Here is a 12,211-nt window from a genome sequence, read left to right as displayed (position 1 = left end):
TCCCTCAGGGCCGACACTAAGGGGTCATGTAATCCCTTAGGGCCGACGCAAAGGGGGGTCACGCGATCCCTCAGGGCCGACACTAAGGGGTCATGTAATCCCTTAGGGCCGACGCAAAGGGGGTCACACGATCCCTTAGGGCCGACACTAAGGGGTCACGCGATCCCTCAGGGCCAAAGCGATGGGGTCATGCAATCGCCCAAAGCCAACCCAGTGAGGTAATGCTATTATTCCAAGTTGATGCGATGGGGTCATGCGATCGCTCAGAGCCAACATCATGAGGTCACGCGGTCGCTCAGAGTTTTGGTTGTGGGGCGGCTCGTACTGGTGATTTGGTCTGGTGACAGGGTCTCTTTAATTCAGCCCCCCTATCTGCACGCTTGCCGCAGGTCAGCGACTCAGAAAGTGGTGAAGCAGCCGGATCAGCATGATGACAGAGTAATAATACCGACAAGCGAACACCACGCCTGTTAGGAGGCTCTTCTCATATATCGTACAGCGTATGATTTGGGGGGGGGGGGGTCATTCAATGTGGTGCGCATATCCCCCCGTACATTAAGACGCCATTTACACTGTTGCATTTTAAAGCGTTAAAATACCTGCTTCCAACTTCCCCATGATACAAATATAGCGCCTGTTCCCATCTCAGGACATTCTGGAAAACATCAAATGCGCAATTTTATTTTATTATGCGCTTTAGTGCGATGGGCGACTCATAGAAGTCAATGTCAGGACAGAGCGTGCGTTTTGATGCGTTTTGCAACAGGTATTGCCAAGCTTTGGCTTTTGCCCAATCCAAATACTTCATATACGCATATCAACGCCCACATCTGCCCAACGCACCTCTGCGCACATCCCTAATGGGCCCTGAACACCCTGGGAAGCATCTGCAGGAGCTGATCCGAAGATTCCACCCCCCAGACTGTCCTCAGGATGTTCCCTTCTGATCTGAGTCTCAGAAATCACAAAGATGCATGGAATGCGGTGAACTACAAGTACCAGCAATGCCGCCTACTCACCAAAAATCAGTCCATGCAGCCCCTGGATGTAGAGGTTCAGCCTCAGCCCCGTCCTCTTCCTGCAGCTCTGATCATCCCCAGCTGTGGGAGTAACGAGGAGTGCAGCAGGTGGCCAATCTGACAGCCAGGGAGCCATGTGTGTGCTGAGGTGGGGGGAGGGGGTTGTAGCGTTGGGCATGTTTCAGCGTGCGTTTCCTTTGCGCGTTGACATACGTTGGGGCCTGTTCACACGGGGCGCCTTAGGGCCCATTCACCCCAGAAAATGCACCTTTACTGTGACCTGCATCTGATGCACCTATTGATGTGTATTTCTCCTAAGCCTTGCATTTCCTTTGAGATCGCTTCCATCTTCTTTGGGCTTTTATGTGCACTGCGTTGCGATGCATTTTTGCAAATTTACATGCATTTGTGGGCGTCGCGGTACTTTTATTTATTTTTTCATTGCGCACTGCAATGGTGCAAACGACGCCCATAGGACCCCCCTGGATATTGGACTGCCCATGCATTCGGAATGCAGTCAAAGATGCCCCCCACTGCATAGGCTGCATTCACACCTGAACGCTGCGTCTTCTGTGCGTTTTTTCAAGTGTTTATATGCGTGTTTTTGTATAACGTTTTTGAGCTTTGTCGTTTTGTTTTTAATTAGCCGATAGAGAAAAATATCATCTGTTTCATCATTTGCTGCTCGGTTGTTCCGCTTTTCTGTTTTCAATTTTTTATATTATTTTTTATTATATTTATTTATTAATTTTCTTTATTATTTTGTGAGGGGTTAAGGGTTAGGGGTTAATTTTATGCATTTATTATTCATTATTAATATTTATTTATTTGATTAGGTTAGGGGCTAGGAATAGGGATAGAGCCTAATATTAGGGGTTATTATTAGGGGTTAGGATAAGGGTTAGGGGTTTAATATTAGGGGTTAGGATAAGGGTTAGGGGTTTAATATTAGGGGTTATTATTAGGGTTAGGATAAGGGTTAGGGGTTTAATATTAGGGGTTAGGATAAGGGTTAGGGGTTTAATATTAGGGGTTAGGATAAGGGTTAGGGGTTTAATATTAGGGGTTAGGATAAGGGTTAGGGGTTTAATATTAGGGGTTAGGTTTAGGGTTAGTATTAGGGGTTAGGATTAGGGGTTAGGATAAGGGTTTAAGATTAGGGGTTAGGGATAGGGGTTAATGTTAGGGTTAGGTGGTAATATTAGGGATTAGGATTAGGGTTATGGGTTTAATATTAGGGGTTAGGATAAGGGTTAGGGGCTAGGTTCAGGGGTTAGGATTAGGGATAGGGGTTAGGATTAGGGGCTAGGGTTTATATTTAAGATTAGGGGTTAGGATTGAGGTTTAGGATTAGGGGTTAATATTAGGGGTTAGGATTAGGGGTTGGGGGTTAGGATTAGGGTTAGGGGTTAATATTAGGGTTAGGGATTAGGGTTTGGTGTTAATATTAGGGTTAGGATAAAGGGTTAAGATTAGGGGTAGGGGTCAATATTAGAGGTTAGGATTAGGGTTAGCGGTTAAAATTAGAGGTTAGGGGTTAATATTAGGGCTAGGGGTTAGGATTGGGGTTATGATTAGGGATAGGGGTAAAATTAGGGGTTAGGAGTGTAAATTAGGGTTAGGGGGTTGGATTAGGGTTTAATATTTAATGGCTAGGATTAGGGGTTAATGTTAGGGTTAGGGATTAATATTATGGGTTAGGGTTAGGGGTTAATATTAGGGGTTAGGATTAGGGCTTAATGTTAGAGTTAGTATTAGGTTAGGGGTTAGGATTAGGGATAGGGGTTAATATTAGAGTTAAGGGTTAATATTAGGGTTAGAGGTTAGGATTAGGGATGGGGTCAATATTAGGGGGTTAGGAAATAGGGTTAGCGGTTAATATGAGGGGTTAAGGGTTAATATAAGGGCTAGGGGTAAAATTAAGGGTTAGGAGTTTATATTAGGGTTAGGGGGTAGGATTAGGGGTTAATATTTAATGGTTAGGCTTAGGGGTTAATGTTAGGGTTAGGGGTAAGGATTAGGGTTAGGGGTTAATATTAGGGTTAAGGTTTAGGGATAGGGGGTTAATATTAGTATTAGGGGTCAATATTAGGGATGGGGTTTAAGTTTAGGGGTTATTCTTAGGGGCGAGGGTTTAAGATTAGGGTTAGGGGTTAACATTCGGGGATAATGTTAGGGTTTTATTTTATTTTTTTATATATTTTATTTAGTTACGATTATTATTTATTATTTATTTATTATTTATGTTTATTTATTTTTGCATTTGAGCAGAAAAACGCTCAAAATCACACAATAAACACACTAAAGTGCTTAAAAGCGCTGGAATCAATCGCTTCCATGCATTTCTATCGAACAAAAAAAAAAACGCACCAATCTGCCCGATTCGAACTACGAAAAAAGCTCCGCAATATTATTGATATTCAGGCGTTTGGCGTCAGGTGACTTGTAGTGGAGATGTGAATTGTCTCCATAGAGAATAACTAAATTTTTAGAGCTTTGAAACGCGTAGGTGTGAATGGGCCGTGTGCAGGTCCGTGTTTTCCCGGCACGGGGAAGCGCAGGTTTTTTGTGTTTCCCTGTGACGGCGTCCCATTTATTTCTATAAATGGACACAATATGAAATGCAGGGGGAGGGGCCGTGAAACGCATACAAATTAGGACACAGCTGCTGTGCCCATACAAACGCATGTCCCAATAGAAATAAATGGGACGCCGGCATGGGAATGCATGCACGACCTGTACCCAGACCTGCAGGGAGCCCGCAGTAAAGCGCCCCGTTTACCCTACTAGTACCCTAATATTGGTATCAGTGGGGGAAATAGTTCCCAACCATTGGTGTTACTGGGAGGAATAGTGCCCCATCATTGGTGTCAGTGGGAGGAATAGTGCCCCATCATTGGTGTCAGTGGGAGGAATAGTGCCCCATCATTGGTGTCAGTGGGAGGAATAGTGCCCCATCATTGGTGTCAGTGGGATGAATAGTGCCCCATCATTGGTGTCAGTGGGAGGAATAGTTCCCCATCATTAGTATCAGTGGGAGGAATAGTGCCCCATCATTGGTGTTACTGGGAGGAATAGTGCCCCATCATTGGTGTCAGTGGGAGGAATAGTGCCCCATCATTGGTGTCAGTGGGATGAATAGTGCCCCATCATTGGTTTCAGTGGGATGAATAGTGCCCCATCATTGGTCTCAGTGGGAGGAATAGTGCCCCATCATTGGTATCAGTGGGAGGAATAGTGTCCCATCATTGGTGTTAGTGGGAGGAATAGTGCCCCATCATTGGTGTCAGTGGGATGAATAGTGCCCCATCATTGGTGTCAGTGGGAGGAATAGTGCCCCATCATTGGTGTCAGTGGGATGAATAGTGCCCCATCATTGGTGTCAGTGGGAGGAATAGTGTCCCATCATTGGTGTAAGTGGGAGGAATAGTGCCCCATCATTGGTGTCAGTGGGATGAATAGTGCCCCATCATTGGTGTCAGTGGGAGGAATAGTGTCCCATCATTGGTGTCAGTGGGAGGAATAGTGCCCCATCATTGGTGTCAGTGGGAGGAATAGTGTCCTATCATTGGTGTTAGTGGGAGGAATAGTGCCCCATCATTGGTGTTAGTTGGAGGAATAGTGTCCCATCATTGGTGTCAGTGGGAGGAATAGTGCCCCATCATTGGTGTCAGTGGGAGGAATAGTGCCCCATCATTGGTGTCAGTGGGATGAATAGTGCCCCATCATTGGTGTCAGTGGGAGGAATAGTTCCCCATCATTGGTATCAGTGGGAGGAATAGTGCCCCATCATTGGTGTTACTGGGAGGAATAGTGCCCCATCATTGGTGTCAGTGGGAGGAATAGTGCCCCATCATTGGTGCCAGTGGGATGAATAGTGCCCCATCATTGGTTTCAGTGGGATGAATAGTGCCCCATCATTGGTCTCAGTGGGAGGAATAGTGTCCCATCATTGGTGTTAGTGGGAGGAATAGTGCCCCATCATTGGTGTCAGTGGGATGAATAGTGCCCCATCATTGGTGTCAGTGGGAGGAATAGTGCCCCATCATTGGTGTCAGTGGGATGAATAGTGCCCCATCATTGGTGTCAGTGGGAGGAATAGTGCCCCATCATTGGTGTTAGTTGGAGGAATAGTGTCCCATCATTGGTGTCAGTGTGAGGAATAGTGCCCCATCATTGGTGTCAGTGGGAGGAATAGTGTCCCATCATTGGTGTCAGTGGGAGGAATAGTGCCCCATCATTGGTGTCAGTGGGAGGAATAGTGCCCCATCATTGGTGTTAGTGGGAGGAATAGTGCCCCATCATTGGTATCAGTCGGAGGAATAGTGTCCCATCATTGGTGTCAGTGGGAGGAATAGTACCCCATCATTGGCTGTCAGTGGGGGGAATAGTACCCCATCATTGGTGTCAGTGGGAGGAATAGTGTCCCATCATTGGTGTCAGTGGGGGGAATAGTACCCCGTCATTGGTGTCAGTGGGAGGAATAGTGTCCCATCATTGGTATCAGTGGGGGGGAATAGTACCCCGTCATTGGTGTCAGTGGGAGGAATAGTGTCCCATCATTGGTATCAGTGGGGGGAATAGTACCCCATCATTGGTGTCAGTGGGAGGAATAGTGTCCCATCATTGGTGTCAGTGGGAGGAATAGTACCCCCAAAAAAAGGCGCACAACCCCTTATTTCCCATGCAGTACACCACCATACATGATATACAGTATGCTTTGTGGTGCTTTGCGCTGTGGATTGATCTCTGCTTCGAAGTGCATAGGGTGACATGCAGGATGGACGTCACTGTAACACGCCGCGGTTGGCGAGATGCATTGGCACACATTGCGGCAGTGCACAAGCCTGGATGGGCCCCGGGGCTTTGAAGATGAGGACAGGAAGCTTTTACAGGAAGATTTCCACAGAATTCAAGCGGCCCATTGAAGCCTCTCAAGCACCCTTCAGCTCTTTAAGGCCGTTCAACTCATAATAGAGCTGATTGTCAATGTACATGCAGGTTACGAGTGGCGCTGAAGCCGCTAGCAGCTTGAGTAAAGTGACAGTCAGCCCCTCTATAGAGATCCTTGTTTACCCCCCCCCCCCCCCACCATCATGAGCTGGGGGTGTTTTACGCCCAAATTTTCCCAGTAACCATGCGTCTCAGGCAGCTCACATGGGAAGGAAGTCCATTCATTTTTTAATGAGTTGTCACAGGTTATGACAGACTGTCCTCCTTTTTTGGTGGTGTGATGGGGATGTGTGCGTCTCACTGCACCTCGGTTCTTGTAATAGTATGTGTTAGGGTGCACTGGAGTCACTGGATCGCACGGGTCATACAGGAGGCTTGGAGGCCACTGGGTGACATGGAATGCTCTGGAGGCAGAGAAGTGCACAGAAGTTAACAGGTTCACTGGGGACGTATAAGCACACCACATCAGGGTCACCAGGGGCACAGGAGCATACAGAAGTCACTGGAGACACAGGGGGTCACTGATGGCATTGAGGTCACAGGAGGCACAGGAGGCACTGGAAGCACAGGAGAATACAGAAGTCACTGGAGACACAGGGGGTCACTGATGGCATTGAGGTCACAGGAGGCACAGGAGTCACTGGAAGCACAGGAGAATACAGAAGTCACTGGAGACACAGGGGGTCACTGATGGCATTGAGGTCACAGGAGGCACAGGAGTCACTGGAAGCACAGCAGCATACAGAAGTCATTGGAGACACAGGGGTCACTGAAGGCATTGGGGTCACAGGACACACCGGAGTCACTGCAAGCACAGGAACATACAGAGGTCACAGGAGACACAGGGGTCACTAAAGGCACTGGGGTCACAGGAGACACAGGAGTCACTGTAAGCACAGGAACATACAGAGGTCACTAGAGACATAGGGATCCCTAAAGGCATTGGAGTCACTAGAAGCACAGGAACATACAGGGGTCACTGAAGGCATTGGGGTCACAGGAGACACAGGAGTCACTGGAAGCACAGGAACATACAGAGGTCACTGGAGATACAGGGGTCACTGAAGGCACTGGAGTCACAGGAATCACTGGAAGCACAAGAACATACAGAGGTCACAGGAAAAACAGGGGTCACTGATGGTATTGAGGTCACAGGAGGCACAGGAGTCACTGGAAGCACAAGAACATACAGAGGTCACAGGAGACACAGGGGTCACTGAGGGCATTGGGGTCACAGGAGACACAGGAGTTACTGGAAGCACAGGAACATACAGAGATCACAGGAGACACAGGGGTCACTGATGGTATTGAGGTCACAGGAGTCACTGGAAGCACAAGAACATACAGAGGTCACAGGAGACACAGGGGTCACTGAGGGCATCGGGGTTACAGGAGACCCAGGAGTCACTGGAAGCACAGGAACATACAGAGGTCACTGGAGACACAGGGGTCACTGATGGCATTGAGGTCACAGGAGGCACAGGAGGCACTGGAAGCACAGGAACATACAAAGGTCACTGGAGACACAGGGGTTACTGAGGGCATTGGTGTCACAGGAGACACAGGAGTCACTGGAAGCACATGAACATACAAAGGTCACTGTAGACACAGTGTTCACTGAAGGCATTGGGGTCACAGGAGACATAGGAGTCACAGGAGGCACAGGACCATACAGGTACTAGATACACAGGAGTCAGTGGAGACATAGGAGTGCACAGTAGCCACTAAAGAGACTGGAGACACAGGAGTCACTAGAAGCATAAAAGTTACTAGAGACATGGGACCTCACATGGATCATCGAGATCATTGGGGATAGTGGAGTCACTGGAAGCACAAGAGCATACAGAGGTCACTAGAGGCATAGGAGTCTCTGGGGAATACAGGGGTCACTGGAGGCATTAAAGTAATTGGAGGTGCAGGAGCACACAAGAGCCACTGGAAACACATGAGTCACTGGGGCAACAAAGGAGCGCACAGGGGTCACTGGGGACACATCAGTGCACATTGGTCACTGAAGACACAGGAGTGAACAGGGGTCACTGTGGACACAAGAGTGTACATTGGTCACTGGAGACATAGAAGTTACTAGAAGCACAGGAGCATACAGGGGTCACTGGAAGCACACAAGTTTCTGGAGACACAGGAGCACACAGGGGTCACTGGAGACACATGAGGCACTGGAGACACAGGAGCACATAGGGGTCACTGGAGACACATGAGGCACTGGAGACACAGGAGCACACAGGGGTCAATGGAGGCACTGAAGGCACAGGAGCGCAGAGGGGTCACTGGAGAAACAGATGTCATTAGAGGCATAAGAGCACACAATGGTCACTGGAGATACAGGAGTCACTAGAGGTACAGGAGCACACAGGGGTCTCTGGAGACACAGGGGTCTCTGGAGACACAGGGATCTCTGAAGACACAGGGGTCTCTGGAGACACAGGAGTCTCTGGAGGCACAGGAGTCATTGGAAGCACAGAAGTTATGAGGGTCACTGGAGACACAGGAATTATTGGAAGCACATGAGTTATGAGGGTCACTGGAAACACAGGAGTCATTGGAAGAACAGGAGTTATGGGGGTCACTGGGGACACAGGAGTTATGGGGTCACTGAAGGCACAGAAGTCACTAGAAGCACAGGAGCACACATGGGTCACTGGACACACATGGATCACTGGAAGCACATAAGTCACTGGAGGCACAGGAGTGCACAGGGGTAACCAGGGTCACTGGAGACAAAGAAGTCACTAGAGGCACAGGAGCACACAGGGGTCAATGGAGACACACAAGGCACTGGAGACACAGGAGCACACAGGGGTCAATGGAGACACACGAGGCACTGAAGACACAGGAGCACACAGGGGTCAATGGGGACACATGAGGCACTGGAGACACAGGAGCACAGAGGGGTCACTGAAGACACAGTTCTCATTAGAGGCACAAGAGTACACAATGGTAACAGAAGATCCTGGAGGCACAGGAGCACACAGGGGTCACTGGAGATACAGGAATGCAAAGGAATCATGAGGATCACTGGAGACACAGGAGTTATTGGAAGCACAGGAGCTATGGGGGTCTCTGGAGGCACAGAGATCATTAGGGGCACAGAGGGTAACTGGTGTCACTTGAGGCACAGAAGTGCACATTGGTCACTGGAGAGACAGGAGTCACTTGAGGCCCACAAGTCACTGGAGGCACAGGAGCGCACAGGGATCACCGGGATCTCTGGAGACACAGGGGTCACTGGAGATACGGGAGTCACTGGAGATACAGAAGTCATTGGAGACACAGGGGTCACAGGAGCACACAGGAGACACAGGAGTCGCTGGAGACACAGTAGACACGGGAGTGCACAGGGATCGCTGGGTCACTGGAGACACAGGAGTGCACAGGCGTTATGGGGGTCACTGGAGACACAGGGGTCATTGGAGACACAGGGGTCACAGGAGCAAACAGGGGTCACAGGAGACACAGAAATCACTGGAGATACAGGAGTCGCTGGAGACACAGTAGAGACGGGAGTGCACAGGGATCGCTGGGTCACTGGAGATACAGGAGTCACTGGAGACACAGGCGTAACCGGAGACACAGAAGTCACTGGAGACACAGGGGTCACAGGAGCGCACAGGGGTCACAGGAGACACAGGAGACATTGGAGACACAGGAGTTGCTGGAGACACAGTAGACACGGGAGTGCACAGGGATCGCTGGGTCACTGGAGACACAGGAGTGCACAGGCGTCATGGGGGTCACTGGAGACACAGGGGTCACTGGAGAAACGGGAACAATCTTGTTATTTAATTCTGACCATTTGTAGGGTTAAAAGCAAGATATTGTCAAACAAAAGGGTATAGGAAGCCAGGCACTGCCATGGGGGGTGAGTACCAGTTCCTGAATTTTCAAATATATATAAATATTAAATAATAAGTGTCTAATTTTTGCAACTTTTTTACTAAAATGTCTGATCAGAACTTTTATTTTATTTTCATTAAAAATGTTAATTTGAGCGATGTTTACATGCTGTGAAATGACTAAACTTCTGGGGAAAAAAGCACAATTATACGACGGAATCCAAATTTGCACAACACACGCTCGTTTGATAAAATACTTCCTTGTTCTCACGATTGTTCTTTGCCATTTCGGATCATCTTATTTTTTGGATTCATCGAAACGGGAAATGATGAGACAGATCAGAAGATTTTAGCCGGCTTCGGATGTGGTTGTTGTACGCGGACCGCAGTATTTTTAATTCATTCTTTTCTTCAATAATTTTCAAGCATGTAAAAAAAAAAAAAATCTACGAAACATTCTAATGAGTTCCAGTTTAATTGGCTTCCGCCCACAATGGTCCCTTATGTGTGTGCGTGGGGACATCAGATTGTAAACTCCTTCTGGAACAGGGACCCGTGTGAATGGTTCACATTGTTTTCTTTCAATACATTTCTAATCGAAAGTTTTAAAATTTACAAAATGTAATGATTAGAGCCACTGGCTCTATTCACGTGCTTAAAAAAAAAAAAAAAAAATCCCCCAGTGGAATCCATGCATCTGGCGCCCTGCATGTAGATTAGGGGGCCGGACGCATGGATAGGGGGGGCGACGCCCCTGTGCCCCCAATGGACGGGCCGCCACTGGTCCTGTGAGAACCAGCTGTGACCAGTCAAAATCTCTGGGGAGCTGGTGTCCATCCAGCCCTTCTCATCCAGGGTTCCTCAAGAGGTTGCTCGGGGTTGTAGGCAGGTGCTTCCAAGGGGTTTACCGTATTGTGTGTGCTCAGTGGGATCAAGAGGGAAACCAGGGGGATTGATGAATGCCACCCCATATCTGTATGTGCATTAGCTTTTGAGGTAATCTTGTGAGAACCAGCTGTGACCAGTCAAAATCTCTGGAGAGCTGGTGTCCATCCAGCCTTTCTCAACCAGGGTTCCTCAAGAGGTTGCTCAGGGTTGTAAGCAGGTGCTTCCAAGGGGTTTACTGTATTGTGCGTGCTCATAGGGATCAGGAGGGGAACCAGGGGGATCAATGAATGCCACCTCATGTCTGTATGTGCATTAGCTACCAAAGTAGTCCTGTGAGAACCGGCAGTGACTGGTCAAAAATATCTCCAGGGAACTGGTGTCCATCCAGCCTTTCTCAACCAGCTTTCCTCAAGAGGTTGCTCGGGGTTGTAAGCAGGTTCTTCCAGGGGGTTTACCGTATTGTGTATGCTCAAAGGGATCAAGAGGGGAACCAGGGGGATCGATGCATGCCACCTCATGTCTGTATGTGCACTAATCAAAATCTCTAGGGAGCTGGTGTCCATCCAGCCTTTCTCAACCAGCTTTCCTCAAGAGGTTGCTCGGGGCTGTAAGCAGGTTCTTCCAGGGGGTTTACCGTATTGTGTGTGTTCAAAGGGATCAAGATGGGAACAAGGGGGATCGATGCATGCCACCTCATGTCTGTATGTGCACTGGTCAAAATCTCTAGGGAGCTGGTGTCCATCCAGCCTTTCTCAACGAACTTTCCTCAAGAGGTTGCTCGGGGTTGTAAGCAGGTGCTTCCAAGGGGTTTGCTGTTCTGTTGTTTTCTTTTATATGTTTTTGACTATTATGGGTTTAATTACTTTGTTTGCATTTCTTTGTAAAACTGTATATCCTAATGTGAGTTGATTGCACTTGTTTGGCTGTGCTTGCCCTGCTGAGGTGGTACTCCCTGAGACGTAAGGGTTAACACTGCTGGCCAGGTTTTCCCGGGGTTTTTGGGGAAGTACTGCCCTCTGCTGGGACAAACACGTAAAAAGGGAGGGAATCACCTCTCAGGGGCGCCGCAGTAATGGCACTTTTACACTGCAAGTACCGGCTGGGCTCTACTCGGCCCTGCTTGGCCCGGTTTGCTTTTCCACTGCTGGTACCGCATGGTACGGTGTTGGAACGGTTCGGTATGGTACGGTACGGTATGGTTTGCTTTTCCACGAAAGTAGTACTAAAGTTAAGTGGGTGGGATAACAACGATTCTCTGACCAATCAGTGGCTAGTAGTGACTGCATGCAAAGGATTGTGGGATATGGTACCGGGTATGGTACCTCTTGGAACCACAATCGAGGTGGTACTGTTTTTGAGAGTCATACAGTTCGGTTCCATGCAGTGGAAAAGCGCCGCCGTACCGTACCGTACTGAACCGTTCCTACACCGTACCATCCGGTACCAGCAGTGGAAAAGCACAAAAGCGAGCCGAACCGTTCCGTTTCATGCAGTGGA

General features: G+C 48.6%; 1 protein-coding gene across 1 annotated transcript in view; it reads left to right on the top strand.

Moving 5' to 3' along the window:
* KCNN3 (potassium calcium-activated channel subfamily N member 3) overlaps nucleotides 1-12,211 on the top strand; it is a 128,551-nt gene that overhangs the window by 40,031 nt on the left and 76,309 nt on the right. The gene's annotated exons all lie outside the window — the stretch shown is intronic.

Source organism: Pelophylax lessonae (genome assembly GCF_965119305.1).
Source record: "Pelophylax lessonae genome assembly, chromosome: 13".
NCBI lineage: Eukaryota > Metazoa > Chordata > Amphibia > Anura > Ranidae > Pelophylax > Pelophylax lessonae.
Note: the sequence above shows the minus strand (reverse complement) of the source record. Positions and strands in the feature narration are given on the sequence as shown.